This window comes from Bufo bufo, chromosome 6 (assembly GCF_905171765.1).
Source record: "Bufo bufo chromosome 6, aBufBuf1.1, whole genome shotgun sequence".
Taxonomy (NCBI): domain Eukaryota; kingdom Metazoa; phylum Chordata; class Amphibia; order Anura; family Bufonidae; genus Bufo; species Bufo bufo.
The window spans coordinates 379,839,110-379,864,216 of record NC_053394.1 but is presented as its reverse complement, the minus strand read 5'-3'; the positions used below and the strand labels follow the sequence as shown (position 1 = coordinate 379,864,216).

The 25,107-nt window shown below is 42.2% G+C and overlaps 1 protein-coding gene across 1 annotated transcript in view; it reads right to left on the bottom strand.

Moving 5' to 3' along the window:
• Nucleotides 1-25,107, bottom strand: part of LOC121003517 (zinc finger protein 208-like) — a 1,049,660-nt gene that overhangs the window by 72,333 nt on the left and 952,220 nt on the right. The window lies entirely within an intron of this gene.

The following is a 25,107-nucleotide window of genomic DNA, read 5'->3' as shown; positions in this document are numbered from 1 at the left end:
CAACTGAGACATTTTCAGAGGGGGTATAAACAGTTAAACATTTTTCTGACAGATAATTTAGAAGCGGCCTAATTTTATATAACCGGTCGTAATCCGGAGAAGAATTTGAGGGGCACTGACTGTTGTCATTGAAATGGAAGAACTTGAGGAGTATTTCATATCGCTGTCTGGACATAACAGTTGCAAAACTTGGGGTGCTATGGATGGGACTTGCCTCCCAATAAGACCGTATTGTAGGTTTTTTTACGATACCCATTGCAAATGTTAAGGCCAAAAATTTTTTCATTTCTTCCACATTTGTGGGTGTCCATTGTCCAGGCCGGGCATAGTAAGAGGAGGGGTTATTTGAAATATATTGAGCACCATATAAATTTGTCTCTTTTACAAAAAGCTCAAAAAGGTCGTCCGGTAAAAACAGCTGAAAAAACTGTAGTGGGTCAAATCCAGTTACATCCAGTGTAATACCTGGTACAGCATTAAATTCTGGGACAAACGGGATGCCTGTACTTGGGGGTTGCCAATTCAGAGAGGCAATTTGAGGGAGCGTTTCAGGCACTTGTGCCTCTCTGCTGGAAGTTGGTATAACTCTGCTGGTGCTAGGCGTGTCTGAACTTGGTGCACTTGTAGTTGTGACATCTCTGCTGGTGCTAGGCGTGTCTGAACTTGGTGCACTTGTAGTTGTGACATCTCTGCTGGTGCTAGGCGTGTCTGAACTTGGTGCACTTGTAGTTGTGACATCTCTGCTGGTGCTAGGCGTGTCTGAACTTGGTGCACTTGTAGTTGTGACATCTCTGCTGGTGCTAGGAGTGTCTGAACTTGGTGCACTTGTAGTTGGCACGTCTCTGCTGGTGCTAGGCGTGTCAGAATTTTGTGGTTTGGTGGTTCTGCACCTCTTTGATAATCGTCCAGCGTGCACACTACTGTCAGAGCTCTCTGTGTCGCTCTCCTCAAAACCACAGAAACTGACATCACTATCAGCGTTATCAGACAGCTCAGTGTCTAAGCACAGCAGTTCGTAAGCCTCATCTGCAGTGTACTGTTTCTGAGACATATATTTCTGAAATAAAATTTTAAAAATAACTATCAGCGAACACACTATTATTTATTCTCCATTTAACTATATTAGGATGGATTAAAACAGAAAGTGTTCCTTTTGTTTTCCGTTATACCAATTCTGTTATTTTCCATTATAACCATGTTATACGGAAATCAAAACGCTTATGTGAGTGACAACCCCCCCTCCCTTGTAACCTAATTAGCCCTATGTGACTTTTGGTCAGTTATTTCCATCAGTTATTGTGAGCCAAAACTAGGTGCAAATCTTTCCATCATACCTGATCTCTGAGTAGGCGTCACTACTAGTTTTGGCTCACAATAACTGATGGAAATCACTGATCAAATAACTGAAGTGTGAACTCAACCTTACAGTTCTGGAATGTATTGTATACAGTAACACAGAATGATATATTATATAAGAAAAAGAAACCGCAGCACATCCAACTTTAGTGAAGAAAGTAGTGCCCTTTATTCACCAGCTATATGGATGAATAAAGGACACTACTCTTTTTACTGAAATTGGATATTGTGCGACTTTTTTTCTTCTCTAAAGCCTCATTCACACATCAGTGTTCCATGCAAGTGTGCAGGATGCCATCCGTGTTTCGTGGATCATTAGAAAGAAAAAACTAAGACGGATCCTATATTCATACATCACTGACCACATTTTCACGGATTTGAGCACGGACACGGATGTGTGAATGAGACTTAACTGTCAGATGGTTGATCCCACCTAAACTGCTGTCAGTCTGTCTGTCACATTTTTTCCATACCTGCCTAATCAAGTTAGTAAAAAAAAAAAAAAATTATATATATATATATATATATATATATATATATATATATATATATATATATATATATATATAGATGAAAAAAACGGACAGCACTCCAAGTAAAAGCTGGTGGTGTTTATTCACTTGAGAACGGTCCCAGAAAGCGGACTGAAACGTTGCGTGGGTGAATAAAGGACCTCACATTTTTTTTCACCCATTGGAAGTGCTGCAGTCTTTTCTTCTTTGTATTTCAAGACGCTGGGTTGCGTCTTATTGCGGGCAATCCATACTTTGGTTACAATTTTGTGCTGCCTTGAATTTTCCTTTTGAGATATATATATATGCCACCGATATTAAAAGGAAACTAGAAAATGAAAGCAAACGTTTAATTAGCCTGGAATTACACCTTGCCACTTTAAGTGAATATCACATTGCACATAGGATTCCCAGAGGGATGCGTTCTCACTTGAGACCAGACCTATTCATCAACAACGCAGAATTTTGCGCTAGATTTGTTCAAATTTCAAATAAATACGCATTTGACATTATTCTGCTTAGGGCTCTTTCACACTTGCGTTGTCCGGATCCGTCGTGTACTCCATTTGCCGGAAGTGCCCGCCGGATCCGTAACTGAACCCGCAAGTGAACTGAAAGCATTTGAAGACGGATCAGTCTTCAAAATGCGTTCAGTGTTACTATGGCAGCCAGGATGCTATTAAAGTCCTGGTTGCCATAGTAGTAGTGGGGAGCGGGGGAGCAGTATACTTACCGTCCGTGCGGCTCCCCGGGCGCTCCAGAAGGACGTCAGAGCGCCCCATGCGCATGGATGACGTGCCATGTGATCACGTCATCCATGCGCGTGGGGCGCCCTGACGTCACTCTGGAGCGCCCGGGCAGCCGCACGGACGGTAAGTATACTGCTCCCCCGCTCCCCACTACACTTTACCATGGCTGCCATGGTAACCATTCAGAAAAAGCTAAACGTCGGATCCGGCAATGCGCCGAAATGACGTTTAGCTTAAGGCCGGATCCGGATTAATGCCTTTCAATGGGCATTAATTCCGGATCCGGCCTTGCGGCAAGTGTTCAGGATTTTTGGCCGGAGCAAAAAACGTTCCGGTCCGGAACTGAAGACATCCTGAACGGATTTCTCTCCATTCAGAATGCATTAGGATAAAACTGATCAGGATTCTTCCGGCATAGAGCCCTGACGACGGAACTCTATGCCGGAAGAAAAGAACGCAAGTGTGAAAGAGCCCTTAATGTTGAATTTCTACAAAAAGAAAAAGCAACAGTACAAGGGACCTTGGCTGAATTGACAGACAAATTGAAAAATGTGTTGCCTATTGAGGACTTTGATGCTTACATGTCCAATAGTGTGTTACATCTTGACAAATTCAGGGGAGAACTACAGAGCAAAAAACGCCGCAAATGGACAACTATGCCACAGGCTTTTTTTTAGGGGGAACGCCCGGATCGGCAGAACTCGCCGAGGGGGTAGGAGACAACACAAACAAAGGAAAAGGGAAAAATGTGCAGCCCCAGCAGGGCAGGACTTTAAGACGCAAGATATAGTGGTAAATATCTCTTCAACACCTTTGAGCACTGCACAGTTATCTGTATTAAACAAGGGCCTGTCATATTGTCCTGTAAATGCAACCAAATGGTTTGATCTAGAAATTGACTTGCAGAGATTTCTGCGTAATATTAAATTGAAGTTATGGTTCGCGGAACAAGGTGACAGGCCCACATCTGAAAATGTAAGGGTTAGTGAGTTGACTTTGAAAAATTTGGATTTATATATGTTAAAAGTGATTTCACTCCGGCTATTGATCATCCTGCTATTGAGGCTTTTGGTCTCGCGGTCAAACGCGACATTGAAAGTCTCAAACAGGAAACCTTTCAGCAACCACTTAAATTTGCGAACATGACTAAAGTAGAGATGGTGGCACTTAGTGATCTGGCTTCGGACCGCAACCTCACCATCAAGTCTGCAGACAAGGGTGGTGGGGTTGTGGTCATGGATACCAGATCCTATGTAGCTGAAATCAGACAGCAGCTTGCAGATACCAATGTATATGAAAGGATTTACAATGATCCCAAGTTTGTGCTATTGAGGGAGCTTAAGGAAATACTAATTGGAGCTAAAGAGAAAGATATAATTGATGAAAAAACTTTTGCCTTTTTATATTGTGATAAGCCTGCCACACCTATCCTATACACCTTACCTAAGATACACAAGTCCTTGACTTCACCCCCGGGACATCCTATCGTCTCGGGGATGGACTCATTGTTCTGTAAGGCAGCTATTTTTCTTGATAAGATTTTGCGTCCCTTCGCTCTATCTTCAAGATCGTACATTAGAGACACTAGTGACTTCTTGACTAAGATTGATGGTCTTTCCATCCCCAAGGGGGCACTATTGGCTTCTTTCGATGTAGTAAGTCTGTACACTTCGATCGAACACGAATTGGGCATACAAGTCATTGAACAGGTCCTACAAAAAACAGAGTATAGTTATGACTGTCAACGATTTATGAGCACCCTGTTGAGGTTCATCCTAACCAGAAATTATTTTCTGTTTCAGGATGACTTTTTTACAATTGCGGGGGACCGCGATGGGGTCCAACGTGGCGCCGACCTATGCAAATCTTTTCATGTCACATCTTGAGGAGTCTGTCATCTATGTGAGCAACAACTTCAGCCATGCGCTGGGGTGGTGGCGTTACATCGATGACATTTTCCTGTTTTGGGTCGGCGCCGCACAGGATCTCATCGCTTTCCATGGTTTTCTTAATACCATTGATCCCAGTGTCAAGTTCACATTGACACACTCAGAGGCATCTTTGCAATTTTTGGACACTCAAGTTAGCATCCATAATGATAGGTTAGTGACTGACTTATATGTGAAACCCACAGATAAAAACACTTTATTGCGGTATGAGAGTCACCACCCTAAACCTATGATAAGGTCTCTTCCTTTCAGTCAGCTCCTCAGGGTCAAAAAAATTGTTCAAGATCCGGTAAAAGCAGAGAACAGATTACAAGAAATGGGGTCCACATTCCAGACACGTGGGTACCCCAAAAAAATGATCCAAGAACAGGTTAATAGAATTAAACCACTCACTACAGAAACCATTAGAGAGGGACTAGGTGATTACAAGTGCTCCCAGGCTAGAATCCCCTTTGTGTCGGAATTCAGCACCAATAGTGATAGGATTGCTGCTATAATCAAAAAACATTGGCGAATTCTCACTAGCAACTTTGAGAAAGTGCAAGAGTTTAAATTGCCACCCCTATGCTCTTATCGACGCAGCCCCAACTTAGGTGATAGATTAGTGAAGTCAGACATTGGCTCCACAAGGGAGACGTGTGAGCTATTTTGGTTCTACACGTAAAGGTTGTTATCCTTGTTACAATTGTATCAATTGCAAATTAATGCTGAGAGGGGACTCTTTCGTGCACCCTACTTTGGGACACAGGGTTAAGATCAGACAATATTTAACATGTGATTTGTCTTATGTTATCTATCTGTTGGTGTGCCCCTGTGGTCTCCTATATATTGGTGAGACCACATGGGACGTCAAAACCCGTCTCAACCAACACCGGTATTCGATCAGAAAACAAAAAATTGATCTCCCAGTGTCCAAACACTTCACTGAAGCTAAACACACACAAGATGATTTACGTTTTAGAATCCTGGAGCAAATATCTCCCTCAAGGCGGGGTGGGGATCGAATAAAATTATTGAAAAAACTTGAGCTTTACTGGATCTACACACTTAGCACCTTAAGGCCACATGGTCTAAATGTGGAGTTTAGGGTTGTCTAGTCATTGATCTCATATGTGTTCTCCCCCAGTTTGATGGCGTATGCGAAAAACAACATGTGCTATATATTAAATATTTCTCTCTTTTTTATAGGATATTATTTTGAAGCATAAAGTACGAATGTTCACGTATGGCGAATACTGGAGGAACTATGTTGGCGATCCTTCTTTTCATCATTTTGTAATATGCACAATTAGTGTTTGGGGTCAGCCCCTGTCTGTGTGATGGTGCGACTCCAGCCCCTTTTTGGGACTTGAGTGGCACCTACACAGACGGGAGTTGCTGACACATTTAATATAAACAAACTAATATTATGAGCCCCGATGCAGTTTTGTCTGTGTCCCTTCGGTTGATTTACAGTGGACTTTGCCTACTGTGTGGCTGTAAGGGACATGGAGCGGATTTGCTGTCATTCTGGACAGCCGGACGTTAACGGTGTGAATACCGCATCATCCTGCTGATACAGATATCCCATTGGTGACCGACGTTGACTCGCCGGTCCCCGATGAATGGATCAGCTTTTTCTGCTATATACTGCGGCGCTCAGGCACTGTACAAGTGTCTGTCAAATCTACATGGGCGTAAGCATTGACATGCGCCCTAAAGTAATGTTCTGAAGCGGCCATCTTTGATGTGGTTGGTATACCACACATTACCCCTGTGAATCTCGCGATAGCGGTTGGAGCTGCGCATGCGCCGTTCTCTCTTCCGGACGCCAACTGTTCCCACCATGTCTATTCAGCCGCAAGTGATTCATTCAAAGGTTTTTAACTTTTTTTGATTGTTATATTATGTCAAACACTCCTGTTCACTCTCACATTTGATTGGCAATTATGGTATTTTGGTGATTTTATAATCACATTCATCACATTATGAATTTTTATGATTATATTTGTATTGCTGCTACACTGAATCATGATGATACACTGATTATATTTGTAATATTTATGCATTTGCACTTTATTATATGATGTATCAATTTGTACCTTGGCAAATTACCTGCACTATTTATATATGCAATTTTGCACATGTTACTCAGCTGGAAAAAGGCTCCATAGAGAGAGCTGAAACGTTGCTGATGAGTGAATAAACCGTCCACTTTTTCATCATTATCTGGAGTGCTGCCTTCTTTTGCTCTATTATCCATACTTGAGATCTTGGTCGCAGGTCTCTCAGGAGGATTTTTTTGTACCCGTTTGTTTTTTGTGTGCTGCTTCTTATATATATATATATATATATATATATATATATATATATATATATATATATATATATATATATATATATATATATATATATATATATATACATATACACACACACACACACACACACACAGTACAGACCAAAAGTTTGGACACATCTCATTCAAAGAGTTTTCTTTATTTTCATGACTCTGAAGGCATCAAAAACTATGAATTAACACATGTGGAATTATATACATAACAAACAAGTGTGAAACAACTGAAAATATGTCATATTCTAGGTTCTTCAAAGTAGCCACCTTTTGCTTTGATTACTGCTTTGCACACTCTTGATGAGCTTCAAGAGGTAGTCCCCTGAAATGGTTTTCACTTCACAGGTGTGCCCTGTCAGGTTTAACCACTTACCGCTACTGTAACGCCGAAAGGCGTCATCTCTGCGGCTCCCCCAGGCTACGCTAACGCCGATTGGCGTCATCTCGCGTGAGCCGAGATTTCCTGTGAACGCGCGCACTCAGGAGCGCGCGTTCACAGGAACGCATAGTGCACAAGTTCTTCTACAGCCTGCCGGCCGCGATCATTCGCTGGCAGGCTGTAGATTTTTGAATGGACGAATGAAAAGGTTATATCAGACGCTATTTTGAAAATAGCGTCTGATATAACTGCTGCCTGGTCCTCTGGTGGTCCCTTTCGCTTGGATCGACCACCAGAGGACACAGGCAGCTCAGTAAGTAGCACCAAATCACCACACTACACATTAGACATTACCCTGTCATTTATTTAACCCCTTATTTAGCACCTGATCGCCCATATTAGACTCCCTGATCACCCTGATCACCCCCTTGTCACCCCCCTGTCACTGATCACCCCCCCTGTAAGGGTCCCTTATCACTGCCAGTTAGTTAGCTACTTGCTAGGTAGTTTAGCGCCCACCGCACCGCACCGCAGTCACCGATTAGTCGCTGATTAGCGTCATCGCTGTCGCTAATCAGCACTAGTACTATATAGTATCTGTAAGTGATCAATACTGATCGCAATCAGATCTATATAAGTACATTAGGGTCACCTTAGGTTCTACAAAAAACGCAGTGTTCGCCCGATCAGGCCTGATCTTGTGCCCACACTTGCGTTCAGTCCGCCCCACCGCAGTGACCGAATTTTTTTTTTCTGATCACTGCAAAAACACAGTAAAATCGCTGCGCCGCTATAAAGATCACTTTTGAGCTTTTTGGATCTTTATTAGCGGTCGCAGCTTTACTTCGCAAGCACTCCTTTTTACTAGGTAGGTTTGCTCTTTTTCCTGGGTAGTCTCAGAGGAATACCCCCTAAATTTAGTGAACCCAAAATGTCAAACAAGGGGTATTCCGCTGAAGAGGCCTACAGGATTCTGGCCCTGATGGATGAAAGCGATGGGGACGACTCACCCGCTGAATCCAGTGGTTCAGAATATGAACCTGTAGACAGCAGTGGCACTCTAACCGCTAGTGAGGATGACGAGGTAGAGGTCCCTGCTACGGCCAGACGTACCCGATCCCATGTCAGGGTTCTGCCTACCCTGCATGATGACCCTCATTTGCAGCAGAGTGGTGCTAGCGCTGATCTTGTTTATGGTGCGGCATACACCAGCAGCGCAGCACATCCTGGACCTTCTACCAGCACTGCCGTATTCCCTGGTGAAGTGGCGAGCACCAGAAGGGCAGTTCCAGCTGGTACGGTGGCACGTGCAGTAACTCCCCTGTCGCAGCCACCGCGTTCACAGGCCCGTAGAACCCTTAGTCTCCCAGAGGTGCTGGCAAATCCCAATTGGCACTCCCCTGCTTCCGCCGCACCCGTATTGCCCCCTTTCACCGCCCAGTCTGGAGTTCGCGTGGAGACGGCTCATTTAGGATCGGCCCTTCAGTTTTTTGAGCTGTTCTTCACCGCGGATCTCTATGACCTAGTTGTGGCAGAAACCAACCGCTACGCCACACAGTTTATTACCGCCAATCCGGAAAGCTTCTATGCACAGCCTTTCCGGTGGAAACCAGTCACCGTTTCCGAGTTAAAAATTTTTTTGGGCCTTCTCCTCAGCATGGGTCTAACAAAAAAAAATGTATTGCGGTCATATTGGTCTAAAGACCCAATACATTACATGCCCATGTTCTCTGCTGCAATGTCTAGGGCACGTTTTGAGGCCATCATGCGCTTTATGCATTTTACGGACAATAGCACCTGTCATCCAAGAGGCCACCCTGCTTATGACCGGCTCCATAAAATTCGGCCCCTCATAGACCATTTGTCATCCAGATTTGCAGATGCGTATGCCCCTAATCAAAACATCTGCATAGACGAGTCCCTAGTACATTTTACCGGGCGCCTTGGCATAAAACAGTACATCCCCAGCAAGCGCGCCCGTTATGGGGTCAAACTGTATAAGCTCTGTGAAAGGGCCACAGGCTATACATATCGTTTTAGGGTCTATGAGGGAAAAGACTCAAAACTGGAGCCGGTCGGATGTCCTGACTACCTGGGGAGCAGTGGCAAGATTGTTTGGGACTTGGTGTCACCCTTACTCCACAAGGGGTACCACTTATACGTGGACAATTTTTACTCAAGCGTGGCCCTCTTTCGGCACTTACATCTAGTCGGAATTCAATGCTGTGGCACCGCGCGACCTAGTCGCCGGGGCTTCCCCCAACGGCTCGTTAGTACCCGACTAGCACGGGGGGAGAGGGCTGCCTTGTGTGACCAAGAACTGCTCGCGGTGAAGTGGAGGGACAAGAGGGACGTTTACCTTCTGTCCACCATTCACGCAGACACGACTGTCCAAATTGAACGGGCAACTGGAGTCATTGTGAAACCCCTCTCTGTCCATGACTATAACCTTCACATGGGAGGGGTGGACTTCAATGACCAGATGTTGGCTCCCTATTTAGTTTCCCGACGCACCAGACGCTGGTATAAAAAGGTGTCTGTATATTTAATTCAATTGGCGATGTATAATAGTTTTGTTCTCTACAGTAAGGCTGGGAGAACGGGATCCTTCCTAAAATTCCAGGAAGAGATCATTTCGGAACTCCTGTATCCAGGAGGGTCCGTGCCCCAAGGCCCTGATGTAGTGAGCCGGCTACATGGCAGACACTTCCCGTCTGTCTATCCTGGTACCCCAACTCAACGTTCCCCAAGAAAAAGATGTCGTGTCTGCAGCAGGGCTGGAATAAGGCGTGACACCACCGTTTTTTGTCCTGACTGTCCTGACCAGCCTGCCCTATGCATAGGGGAGTGTTTCCGCAAGTTCCACACTCAGGTACACTATTAGTGTAGGGATCGCGTGACACAGGACAGGCACACAGGGCTATTAGGGCCCTTTCACACAGAGCTGCCACAAACCTCTCCTTTCACCTGGGACAAAGTGCATAATGTACTTCGCCACATCTCTGGGCGATTTGCGCTTTGCACATTGTCCCATGGGGAAGGAGAGGTTTGTCCTATAAAGGTAACAAAACAAAAAAAAAATCACCGGTAAGCAAAAAAGTTATTGTTCTGTTTCAAAAGTTTATAAAAGTTAATGTTCTCTAAAGTTAATGTTAATAAATTTATTGCGTTGCGGCCTGTTTTTTTTTTTTTTTTTTTTTTTACCTTCTAGGTGGACCAAGCGATCGACTAGCTGCAGCACTGATGTGCATTCTGACAGAAGCATTGCGCTGCTGGTCAGATTACACGCAAGTCGGTGTATGCGGCGCTGCAAGACGAGATTTCTCCTCTGCAGTAAAAGATACGTTTGCCGAGGCATATGAGCTGAGGAGGTGGCGGTGTTCATATACTTTGGCAAACACTTTGTATATATAAAAAAAATTAAAAAATCCCGGCAATGATTTATTCATCCACATCGATTGATGTGAATGGATAAATCTGGTTTGCCAGGGCATACGAGCTAAGTGGGTATGGATGTTGGGCGGAGCTCCTATGTCCTGGCAGACGCCTTTCCCCTCCTTTTTCTTTTTTTGGCAGAGATTTTTCCATCCACATTGATCGATGCGAATGAAGAAATCTGTGCCGTTCATTTTTTCTTTCAGCCCAGAGGCTGAACGGAAAAAAAAAATCTCATTACCCGTATGCTCAATATAAGGAGAATAGCAGAAACTCCTAATGCTGGCCATACATGTAATGATTGTGGAGACCCTCAAATGCCAGGGCAGTACAAACACCCCACAAATGACCCCATTTTGGAAAGAAGACACCCCAAGGTATTCGCTGAGGGGCATATTGAGTCCAGGAAAGATTGAAATTTTTGTCCCAAGTTAGCGGAAAGGGAGACTTTGTGAGAAAAAACGAAAAAAATCAATTTCCGCTAACTTGTGCCAAAAAAAAAATAATTCTTTGAACTCACCATGCCCCTCATTGAATACCTTGGGGTGTCTTCTTTCCAAAATGGGGTCACATGTGGGGTATTTATACTGCCCTGGCATTTTAGGGGCCGTAAAGCGTGAGAAGAAGTCTGGGATCCAAATGTCTAAAAATGCCCTCCTAAAAGGAATGTGGGCCCCTTTGCGCATCTAGGCTGCAAAAAAGTGTCACACATGGGGTATCTCCGTACTCAGGAGAAGTTGGGGAATGTGTTTTGGGGTGTCATTTTACATATACCCATGCTGGGTGAGAGAAATATCTTGGCAAAAGACAACTTTGTATAAAAAAATGGGAAAAGTTGTCTTTTGCCAAGATATTTCTCTCACCCAGCATGGGTATATGTAAAATGACACCCCAAAACACATTCCCCAACTTCTCCTGAGAACGGAGATACCACATGTGTGACACTTTTTTGCAGCCTAGGTGGGCAAAGGTGCCCACATTCCAAAGAGCTCCTTTCGGATTTCACAGGTCATTTACCTACTTACCACACATTAGGGCCCCTGGAAAATGCCAGGGCAGTATAACTACCCCACAAGCGACCCCATTTTGGAAAGAAGACACCCCAAGGTATTCCGTGAGGGGCATGGCGAGTTCCTAGAATTTTTTTTTTTGTCACAAGTTAGTGGAAAATGATGATTTTTTTATTTTTTTTTTATTTTTTTCATACAAAGTCTCATATTCCACTAACTTGTGACAAAAAATAAAAACTTCCATGAACTCACTATGCCCATCACGAAATACCTTGGGGTGTCTTCTTTCCAAAATGGGGTCACTTGTGGGGTAGTTATACTGCCCTGGCATTCTAGGGGCCCAAATGTGTGGTAACAAGTTTGAAATCAAAATGTGTAAAAAATGCCCTGTGAAATCCGAAAGGTGCTCTTTGGAATGTGGGCCCCTTTGCCCACCTAGGCTGCAAAAAAGTGTCACACATGTGGTATCTCCGTACTCGGGAGAAGTTGGGGAATGTGTTTTGGGGTGTCATTTTACATATACCCATGCTGGGTGAGAGAAATATCTTGGCAAAAGACAACTTTTCCCATTTTTTTATACAAAGTTGGCATTTGGCCAAGATATTTCTCTCACCCAGCATGGGTATATGTAAAATGACACCCCAAAACACATTGCCCAACTTCTCCTGAGTACGGAGATACCAGATGTGTGACACTTTTTTGCAGCCTAGGTGGGCAAAGGGGCCCATATTCCAAAGAGCACCTTTCGGATTTCACTGGTCAGTTTTTACAGAATTTGATTTCAAACTCCTTACCACACATTTGGGCCCCTAGAATGCCAGGGCAGTATAACTACCCCACAAGTGACCCCATTTTGGAAAGAAGACACCCCAAGGTATTCCGTGAGGGGCATGGCGAGTTCATGGAAGTTTTTATTTTTTGTCACAAGTTAGTGGAATATGAGACTTTGTAAGAAAAAAAAAAAAAAAAAAAAAAAAAAATCATCATTTTCCGCTAACTTGTGACAAAAAAAAAAAAGTTCTATGAACTCACTATGCCCATCAGCGAATACCTTAGGGTGTGTACTTTCCGAAATGGGGTCATTTGTGGGGTGTTTGTACTGTCTGGCCATTGTAGAACCTCAGGAAACATGACAGGTGCTCAGAAAGTCAGAGCTGCTTCAAAAAGCGGAAATTCACATTTTTGTACCATAGTTTGTAAACGCTATAACTTTTACGCAAACCATTTTTTTTTTACCCAAACATTTTTTTTTTATCAAAGACATGTAGAACAATAAATTTAGAGCAAAATTTACATATGGATGTCGTCTTTTTTGCAAAATTTTACAACTGAAAGTGAAAAATGTCATTTTTTTGCAAAAAAATCGTTAAATTTCGATTAATAACAAAAAAAGTAAAAATGTCAGCAGCAATGAAATACCACCAAATGAAAGCTCTATTAGTGAGAAGAAAAGGAGGTAAAATTCATTTGGGTGGTAAGTTGCATGACCGAGCAATAAACCGCTAAAGTTGTGGAGTGCCGATTTGTAAAAAAGGGCCTGGTCTTTAGGGGGGTATAAACCTGTGGTCCTTAAGTGGTTAATAAGTGGGATTTCTTGCCTTATAAATGGGGTTGGGACCATCAGTTGTGTTGAGGAGAAGTCAGGTGGATACACAGCTATGAAATATAGAAGAAAAAAAGGCTGGAAGAAACACAATATTCGGCGCCAGTCAAAAAAGAACCGAAGACAATAGCTATATTTGTGAGCTAAATATATTCAACCCTTGCGGATGAGTAATAAAATAGAGGTTGCACTTAAAATCTAGAGGTATTAGAACCAGTTTTTTCTTTACTGGATCATGGTAGTAATAGTAAATGGGGTATATAGTGGAATGATACCCTAAACACTCAGATCCTGAGTGAATATCTTGCACTGAAATCAAAAAGTGCAGGTATAAAATAGTGTTACCAGGTTTTGGACCAGTATGGTCCTATACATATAGGTGGATAGAGCAGTATATAATAAAATTGCATATACTCATTAAAATCAATAGTAATGATAGTATTTTCCACTCACTTCACGGGGAGGAAATTTTGAGGGATAAAGCTCAAGACACCCAAAAAAGTTTCCTCCCAATCCTGGATCGCTTCAATAGTCTTAGGAAGAGGCAGCAGTTCCAAACGCGGTACGTCTTGCAAATTCCTTTTATTTATAAAACAACAGGAAAAAAGATCTCTACGCGTTTCGGGGCACAGAATGAGTCCCCTTCATCAGGAGCAGTATGTTATCACATAAAACAGACAGACATTTTATACCTACAATATAGGGTCAAACAATATGGTGTCCCGAGTGATGTCACTTCCAGGTCAAATCTGCCTTTGATCCTCATTAAACTCTCTTTACATAAGACAAGTGATAGCGTTAGGTGTCACCTTACAATTCCTATATCCGATTCTGTGATCTGTATGATCCAGGGTCGGTATATTACCTGAAACACTTTTGGAGACAGACGGTCCGGGTGACGGGGTATGCCGGGAGGCTGCTTCCGGTCCATGGGACGCACAGCTGAAGCGCACGCCAGCTTGGTGCGCAAGCTCCAGTGTGCCGGGGGGCTACTTCCGGTCCATGGAACGCACAGCTGGAGCGCACACCAGCTTGGTGCGCATGCTCTAGGTATGGAGAATAATCTGTATTGAGAATAACCACTCCCCCTCCTTTATCCGCATTTTTAATAGTGATGTTCTTATTGTCTTTGAATGGAATTTTAGTGCTTTCTTTTCTACTGGTTTTAAATTATGGCCTCCAGGTGTGGCCTCAGTATTCATCCCCATACTCTTATTTATCATTTCTTTTCTGATATTAGCCTACCGGTAACACAAGTGCCGCAAGTGGAACGCATTATGCGCTCCACGTCTCCCTTTTTACCACCAGACAAACCCGACACTTCCGGTTCCATGCCTAGAGCATGCGCACCAAGCTGGTGTGCGCTCCAGCTGTGCGTTCCATGGACCGGAAGTAGCCCCCCGACACACTGGAGCTTGCGCACCAAGCTGGTGTGCGCTCCAGCTGTGCGTTCCATGGACCGGAAGTAGCCCCCCGACACACTGGAGCTTGCGCACCAAGCTGGTGTGCGCTCCAGCTGTGCGTTCCATGGACCGGAAGTAGCCCCCCGGCACACTGGAGCTTGCGCACCAAGCTGGCGTGCGCTTCAGCTGTGCGTCCCATGGACCGGAAGCAGCCTCCCGGCATACCCAGTCACCCGGACCGTCTGTCTCCCAAAAGTGTTTCAGGTAATATACCGACCCTGGATCATACAGATCACAGAATCGGATATAGGAATTGTAAGGCGACACCTAACGCTATCACTTGTCTTATGTAAAGAGAGTTTAATGAGGATCAAAGGCAGATTTGACCCGGAAGTGACATCACTCGGGACACCATATTGTTTGACCCTATATTGTAGGTATAAAATGTCTGTCTGTTTTATGTGATAACATACTGCTCCTGATAAAGGGGACTCATTATGTGCCCCGAAACGCGTAGAGATCTTTTTTCCTGTTTTATAAATAAAAGGAATTTGCAAGACGTACCGCGTTTGGAACTGCTGCCTCTTCCTAAGACTATTGAAGCGATCCAGGATTGGGAGGAAACTTTTTTGGGTGTCTTGAGCTTTATCCCTCAAAATTTCCTCCCCGTGAAGTGAGTGGAAAATACTATCATTACTATTGATTTTAATGAGTATATGCAATTTTATTATATACTGCTCTATCCACCTATATGTATAGGACCATACTGGTCCAAAACCTGGTAACACTATTTTATACCTGCACTTTTTGATTTCAGTGCAAGATATTCACTCAGGATCTGAGTGTTTAGGGTATCATTCCACTATATACCCCATTTACTATTACTACCATGATCCAGTAAAGAAAAAACTGGTTCTAATACCTCTAGATTTTAAGTGCAACCTCTATTTTATTACTCATCCGCAAGGGTTGAATATATTTAGCTCACAAATATAGCTATTGTCTTCGGTTCTTTTTTGACTGGCGCCGAATATTGTGGTTCTTCCAGCCTTTTTTTCTTCTATATTTCATGTATGTGTTGAACTTGTTCACACCATTGACCACATCTGGCTGCCTATCAAATATCTGATCTGACTCTTTGACTTATTTTATCCTATTCTTACCTCCTCTGGCGCCCTGCAATAAATTATATAGACCCCTTGGATTTGATTCCAAGTAAGTCTTGTGATTAACCCTCTACATCTTTTTTTCTCTTATACCGGATACACAGCTGACAGTCCTACTGAATAGACTGCTAGAATTTGTACTATGGCAAGAAAAAAGCAGCTAAGTAAAGAAAAACGAGTGGCCATCATTACTTTAAGAAATGAAGGTCAGTCAGTCAGCCGAAAAATTGGGAAAACTTTGAAAGTAAGGGCTATTTGACCATGAAGGAGAGTGATGGCGTGCTGCGCCAGATGACCTGGCCTCCACAGTCACCGGACCTGAACCCAATCGAGATGGTTTGGGGTGAGCTGGACCGCAGAGTGAAGGCAAAAGGGCCAACAAGTGCTAAGCATCTCTGGGAACTCCTTCAAGACTGTTGGAAGACAATTTCAGGGGACTACCTCTTGAAGCTCATCAAGAGAATGCCAAGAGCGTGCAAAGCAGTAATCAAAGCAAAAGGTGGCTACTTTGAAGAACCTAGAATATGACATATTTTCAGTTGTTTCACACTTGTTTGTTATGTATATAATTTCACATGTGTTAATTCATAGTTTTGATGCCTTCATAGTCATGAAAATAAAGAAAACTCTTTGAATGAGAAGGTGTGTCCAAACTTTTGGTCTGTACTAATAGAGATAGAGATAGATAGAGATATATATATATATATATATCTCTATCTATCTATCTATATACAGGGTGGGCCATTTATATGGATACACCTTAATAAAATGGGAATGGTTGGTGATATTAACTTCCTGTTTGTGGCACATTAGTATATGTAAGGGGGGAAACTTTTCAAGATGGGTGGTGACCATGGCGGCCATTTTGAAGTTGGCCATTTTGAATCCAACTTTTGTTTTTTCAATAGGAAGAGGGTCATGTGACACATCAAACTTATTGGGAATTTCACACGAAAAACAATGGTGTGCTTGGTTTTAACGTAACTTTATTCTTTCATGAGTTATTTACAAGTTTCTCTTTGTTTACAGCCATTGACATGTTGCCGAAGTTAACACGTGAGGAGCGGATAGAAATTGTGTTGATGTCTGGTGAACGCAGTAACCGTGTCATTGCAGCAGATTTCAATGCAAGACACCCTACGAGACCACTCATCTCCCATGCTACAGTTAGCAAACTGCTTGCTAAGTTTCGTAAAACTGGTTCAGTGTTGGATTTGCCAAAATGTGGACGCATGAAATCTGTCTCTAATGAAGAAACATCAGTGGCTGTCCTAGCTTCATTCAGCAAGAGCCCACAGCGTAGCACTCGCCGCATGTCACTGGAGAGTGGCATTAGTCGAACATCCCTTCGGCGGATATTAGCTACTCACCAATGGCACCCTTACAAACTCCAGCTACTGCAGCATATCAACGAGGATGACCCAGATCGGCGCACTGAATTTGCAGAATGGGCAAAACAAAAATTGGAACAGGACCCTCAGTTTACACAGAAGATTTTGTTCAGGGATGAGGCAAACTTTTATGTGAATGGTGAAGTTAACAAACAAAACCACCGCTATTGGTCTGACACTAACCCACATTGGATAGATCCCTCCAAGACTGTTGGAACAAAAAAATTTATGGTATGGTGTGGTATATGGGGTACAAAGATAGTGGGGCCATTCTTCACCAATGGAAACCTCAAGGCCACTGGATATGCGAAATTGCTACATGATGATGTGTTTCCCTCTTTATGCACTGAAGCTGGCACGTTACCTGAGTTTTTCCACCAAGATGGTGCACCACCACATTATGGGTGTCAGGTCCGAGCATTCCTAGATGAACAGTTTCCTGGAAAGTGGATTGGTCGTCGTGGGCCAGTTGGATGGCCCCCAAGGTCTCCCGATCTGACCCCCTTAGACTTTTATCTTTGGGGTCATCTGAAGGCAATTGTCTATGCTGTGAAGATACGAGATGTGCAGCACCTGAAACTACGGATACTGGAAGCCTGTGCTAGCATTTCTCCTGTGGTGTTGCTATCAGTGTGTGAAGAGTGGGAGAAGAGGGTTGCATTGACAATCCAACACAATGGGCAGCACATTGAACACTTTTTATAAGTGGTCAGAAACTTGTAAATAACTCATGAAAGAATAAAGTTACGTTAAAACCAAGCACACCATTGTTTTCCTTGTGAAATTCCCAATAAGTTTGATGTGTCACATGACCCTCTTCCTATTGAAAAAACAAAAGTTGGATTCAAAATTGCCGACTTCAAAATGGCCGCCATGGTCACCACCCATCTTGAAAAGTTTCCCCCCTCACATATACTAATGTGCCACAAACAGGAAGTTAATATCACCAACCATTCCCATTTTATTAAGGTGTATCCATATAAATGGCCCACCCTCTGTATATGTATATATATATATATATATATATATATATATATATATATATATATATATATAGATATAATAGTACAGACCAAAAGTTTGGACATACCTTCTCATGGGACCATCAGTTGCGTTGAGGAGAAGTCAGGTGGATACACAGCTGATAGTCCTACTGAATCGACTGTTAGAATTTGTATTATGGCAAGAAAAAAGCAGCTAACAGTCGATTCAGTAGGACTATCAGCTGTGTATCCACCTGACTTCTCCTCAACGCAACTGATGGTCCCAACCCCATTTATAAGGCAAGAAATCCCACTTATTAAACCTGACAGGGCACACCTGTGAAGTGAAAACCATTTCAGGGGACTACCTCTTGAAGCTCATCAAGAGAATGCCAAGAGTGTGCAAAGCAGTAATCAAAGCAAAAGGTGGCTACTTTGAAGAACCTAGAATATGACATATTTTCAGTTGTTTCACACTTGTTTGTTATGTATATAATTCCACATGTGTTAATTCATAGTTTTGATGCCTTCAGTGTGAATCTACAATTTTCATAGTCATGAAAATAAAGAAAACTCTTTTAATGAGAAGGTGTGTCCAAACTTTTGGTCTGTACTGTATATATATACCCTTATAGAAATATCTTTTCATATTTATTTATTTTTTTTCCTACCTGACTAATCTGGTTGGGGCAAATGATAGATAATATGGAGATAATATATCTATATACTATGTATAAAGATATATAGAGAAGTGTCACACTATGTCTTCTTCAGTCCTCCTTCACTGGATCGCTGTGAAGTGAAGGAGGAAGAAGGAGAAGGGGGCTGAAATAAGGACAGGAGCGCTGGCTCATGTAAACATTTGACCACCACGATTGGACAATCGTGGTGGTCAACAGAAACTACTCTGCCCAGAAACCGATGCTAAAGGCTCAGTTATCGCTGGGCAGAAGAAGGAAGCAGGGGAAGATCGTAGGTATGTCTTTATTTGCGATGTCAAGGAGGGAGAAGGAGGGAGGCGGAGGCTGAAAAAAAGCAAGGGGAGCGCCGGTTCATGTAAGCAATATGACCACCACGATTGGACAAAAATCGTGGTGGTCAACAGATACTATTCTGCCCAGAAACCGATGCTAAAGCCTCGGTTATCGCTGGGCAGAAGAAGGAAGCAGGGTACATTGCGGGGAAGCGCTCCCGACGTCTATACACGTGATAACTGCACGGGGCATGTGTAGTTATCACGTATATAGATGGATTGCGGACGGGAAGGGGTTAAAATAGGGGAAACAGCTTTAGATGGGGAGGGGCGATAAGTTTTGATCTACTGTTTTTTTGGAAGGAAGACCATGGGTAATTGCAAATGTTTATATACCGCCACCCTTTAGGTTGGAGGTCTTATTAAAAATTCACAATTTTGTACTTAAGGTAGGGGATAAACCACTTCTAGTTTTGGGTGACTTTAATAATGTTATGGATAAAATAGATACTATACTAATAATAAAGGTTCGTCCGATATTGAAAAGGTCAAATATGGACAGCGTGGGATTTCAGATCATAACCCAATTATTATAAATATAAAAACAAATAAAAAAAGAAGAGGGATACACATAAATTTTGGGTGGATAAATATAATGGGCATACACGATAAGATTTTGAAAGAGATAACAGAGTTTTTTGATTGGAATGAAGGTTCAGCAGCAACCAATATAGTATGGGAGGCCGCAAAGGCATTTATTACAGGGATTAACACAAAATACACAGTAGTATATAAAAAAGGGGTAAGGAAAAAAATATCGGACCTGGAACAAGAGGCGGGAAGATATAAAAATAAGTATATTGGAAACTCTACAGATAAAAACTATAAAGAATGGATAGAGGCAGTATCCAAATTGGAAGATGAGCGGCTCTTACTGGCACAAAAACAGAAAGAAAATTATGTGAGGGATAATTATATTTATGCACATATACCGAGTAAAAAGTTAGCGGCCTTGGTGGGGACCCAGATTTTAAAAAAATAAAAAAAATTAAAAAAAATATATATTCATTGTTTAGCAGATAAATCAGGTCACAAAACTACTGAACAATCGGCTAAAATAGAACTGCTTAAAGAATATTTTCAAGATATGTATAGTAGTAAGATAAATAAGAACTTGACACACATACAACATTTCCTGGAGGATACTACTATCTCCACGCTAACAAAAGAGCAAAGTGAAAAAAATTGGAGGCCCTCCTAAATGCCCTGGAAGTGGATAAAATACTGTCTAGCATCACAAAAAATAAGGCCCCAGGAATAGACGGCATCCCGTTTGAAGTTTATGTTTAATATAAAGAAATATTAACCCCCAAATTACTGACAATGTGGGAGGACTCGAGGAAGGCAGGGAAGCTGCCAGACTCATTGAGAAAAGCCCTAATTACACTGATTCTAAAACCGGGGAAAGACCCAGCCCTTCTGGACTCATATCGTCCCATTTCACTAGTTAATACCGATAAAATTCTGGCCAGGATTTTGGCAGCTAGACTTAGAAGTGTGGTCTCGGGACTTGTTCATGAGGATCAGACGGGATTTATGTCAGGCAAAACTACAACCGATAATATTATGCGTTACTTTGTGAACACCCAGCTTGAACCCACGAATTGCGGCGAAGGACTAATTGTTACCATAGATGCCTCAAAGGAATTTGATACTGTAGAATGGCCCTTTCTGATTATAACATTGAAGAAAATGGGTTTTGGTGATAATTTGATATCATGGGTAAGGCTGTTATATACTGAAATTTCAGCAAAAGTTATATTAAATGGGGAATATTCTGAGAATATTGATATTGGTAGGGGGGTTAGACAGGGGTGTCCCCTTCCCCCCCTGATTTTTGCTATAGCTATGGAGCTGGTTGGCTGATATGATCAGGCAAGATGAAGAAATAGTGGGGTTCAGGTTTGGTGCGCACGAGGAAAAAATTGCTCTGTATGCGGATGATATTATGCTGTTTGTAGGTTCACATAGATCACTCACAAAGATTTTTCAGGTATTTGATCAGTACGGCAAACACGCCGGTCTCAAGATAAACTGGTCTAAATCGGCCTGTGTCCCGATTGATCCTCTGAACAATTTTATACCCGGAGCATTGGAAATTAAGAAGAAGAGCAATGAACCCGTTAAATACCTGGGCATTCAAATAACCCCAAATCCTAAGGAATATGTCCAGTGATTCCCAAAATACAAGAAATTAGGAAGAAAATTGATGTTTGGAAAAGATTATATGTCTCGATGGCAGGTCGGATCTCCTTAGTGAAAATGTGCCTACTACCTTCCCTGAACTATATTCTGTGGAATGCACCGGCAATAATCCCTAAAAAAATATTTAAATTAATAGCCAGTCTTTTAATGGACTTGATATGGCGAGGGAAAAAACCAAGGATAAAAGCACAAATATTGTGTATCCATGAGAGGGAGGGGGGACTATCAGTCCTAGACTTGGAACTTTATTTTATTTCCGGCCATATAAAAAACATGATAACGTGGAGTAACACGCAAAGATATAAGTCCATGATAGTAGGGATTAATGCAAGGCTGGAGAACTGTACTATCTTTCAGCTCATAGAAGCGGGTGTTTTGGTACAACAGGGAAGTAGAAAGATACCGCTGTTTGAGCTGATGGAAAAGGTTTGGAAGGAAGCAAGGGCTTTCTGGACCCAGGCTGGACTCCATGCTGACACCATACTGTGGGATAATACCCACCTAATAGAACTAAAGGCAATTGAACAAGAGATTTGGTGGAAGCATGGAGTCTATAAACTGGGCCAGATATGGAGACACGGGGATATAATACTATACGAAGATCTTAAAAAGGAGTATGGTCTGAGTAATACAATACTGTGGTTTTTTCATTTACAAATAAAACAAGTATTGAGAAAGCTGCTGGGGCGGGGTACATTGATATCTACCCTTCCGCAGCGGCTAGTTGATATTTCTGGCTTAACAACAGGGGGGAAACTAGTTTCTAAAATATACCAATGTCTGTTACAGCAAAAGACTAAGAAGATAGCAGCAAATAGCTTAATGCATAAATGGCAAGATGCTATAAACCCCCAGCGAGAAGAGTTCTGGGATTTGGCTATACAGGGGAAAAATAGGATCTCAAAGAACTTTTCCCATAGAATTATCCAATTTAATATACTATATCGCCTCTACTATTCCCCCAAGTTTTTAATGAAGTGTTATAAACCCAAAGTCTTTAGATGTTTAAAGTGTGGGGAGATAGGGGTGGACGATGTTCACATACTTTGGACATGTCTAAAGACCCAAGAATTCTGAAGAAAGGTTAGAGATAGAATAGAGGAATATCATCGGATTAAAGTCCCTAGCCAATTTGAGATATGTATACTGGGAGTGATGGGAAAAATTGATATCTCTCAACACCGAGAAATAGCTTCCAAATTACTTTTTCAAGCTAGGAAGTGCATTATCCGACACTGGGGAGGTAGTGCTGTACCCACGATCAAGGAATGGGAGAAGCTGGTTAGAATTTCATTGGTCTGTGAGGAAGCTCATCTGGTAAACAACAAGAAAAAAATATAGATTTTCTAGAATATGTCAGAAATGGCTGGTATAGTGATTAGCTCTGAGACGAAGGGAACTATTACGAGTTGGGGCCGGGGGGGGGGGGGGGTGGAGGTGAGAGAGAGAGGATGATTGGGATTTTTTTTTTTTTTTCCTGAGAGAAGCGGCCAACGAATAAAGGGTGGTGGGTGGGGTATGTATGTACAGTCCCTGACAAAAGTCTTGTCGATTCTCTATTTTGTAGAAACTCCTGCTATTAACCTGACTTTTAATTAATCAATTGGTGTTAGAAATAGCTCATATGAAAAGCTAAAGCCCTCCCAAATGATGTTTAATGCACTGAAATAAATGAGTTTCACTGAAAAAAGATTTATCATTTAATCAAGACAGAAAGGTCAAATTTTGGAAAGACAAAAGTTTTGTCGCCTATACAGAAATTTAACAACTTTACTGCAAATCCAAAAATATTATCAGCCACTGAGGAAGGAGTCCTAGTCCACTCCGAAACGCGTATGGTAATCAGAAATCCCATGAAATAAAGTACGGGACAGGAGGATTAAAAGCGCTGAAAGTCAAGCAAGAGAAAAGGGATCGGTGAATATTTCCGCTCTTAAAAAAGCTGAATATCTGTATTTTCCTGGTGAGACCTCTCCTGGTGAGACCTAACCTTGCGTGAAACAAACCAACAGCGCATGACTATTATCAGGTAATCACCAGTACAGTACAGCTACAGACAACCACCGAGGATCCCAAACCCTGCACAGAAGACTTGCACAAGCTACTTGGAAACTGAACTGCAACTATATCGCAGCCTACAACCCACTCCATTACACGTGGGAATGATGCAATAAAATCCGGCATTACTCCACCTAAAACAGTGAGTAAAACAGCTCCGGTTTACTTTACAAATAGGCAGCGATATTCAGCGGCACTATATTGAACGTATAAAGTGACGATTAATCTATAAATACAAGTGATTACACTAAGAACTTTATACAAATACCTGACTGTTCCTTACTATTTAAATACCACTGATCGGGACATTAGCTGGGTTAACTAACCCATCGGAGAGACGAAATCTCTTATCCATACAGACCCCGAAGCTTTGGCCAAAATACAGGGAATCACTAATTTATATTACTGTATTTATATCTTTTATGTCTTATGAATTTTTATAAAGTATGAATTGTTTATAAAGTATTCATTTTAGCTATCTGATTTAGTATGTTTTAAATAAGTACTGCATAACGAGATTCAAATAAATATATTGTTCTATCAAACCCTCCTTGTGGAACTAAGTGTTGGTGTGCCCTACTACCTTTTTATCCTTGATCTCAATCATTTTCAGAGGATTGGGTGAATCCTCTTTGTAGGAGCACCCATACCGCTCTTGATCAGTAGGACTAGGTGAGCACTCTCTAATATTTATTTTCAAATCCAAAAATATGTCAGCAAATTACAAACCGGAATCCCAAAAAGTTGGGACACTAAACGAATTGTGAATAAAAACTGAATGCAATGATGTGGAGATGGCAAATGTCAATATATTTGTAATAGAACGTAGATGACAGATCAAACGTTTAATCCGAGTAAATGTATCATTTTAAAGAAAAATACGTTGATTCAAAATTTCACGGTGTCAACAAACCCCAAAAAAGTTGGGACAAGTAGCAATAAGAGGCTGGAAAAAGTAAATTTGAGCATAACGAAGAGCTGGAAGACCAATTAACACTAATTAGGTCAATTGGCAACATGATTGGGTATAAAAAGAGCTTCTCAGAGTGGCAGTGTCTCTCAGAAGCCAAGATGGGTAGAGGATCACCAATTCCCACAATGTTGCGCAGAAAGATAATAGAGCAATATCAGAAAGGTGTTACCCAGCGAAAAATTGCAAAGACTTTGCATCTATCATCATCAACTGTGCATATCATCATCCGAAGATTCAGAGAATCTGGAACAATCTCTGTGCGTAAGGGTCAAGGCCGTAAAACCATACTGGATGCCCGTGATCTCCGGGCCCTTAAACGACACTGCACCACAAACAGGAATGCTACTGTAAAGGAAATCACAGGCTCAGGAATACTTCCAGAAACCATTGTCAGTGAACACAATCCACCGTGCCATCCGCCGTTGCCAGCTGAAACTCTACAGTGCAAAGAAGAAGCCATTTCTAAGCAAGATCCACAAGCTCAGGCGTTTTCACTGGGCCAGGGATCATTTAAAATGGAGTGTGGCAAAATGGAAGACTGTTCTGTGGTCAGACGAGTCCCAATTCGAA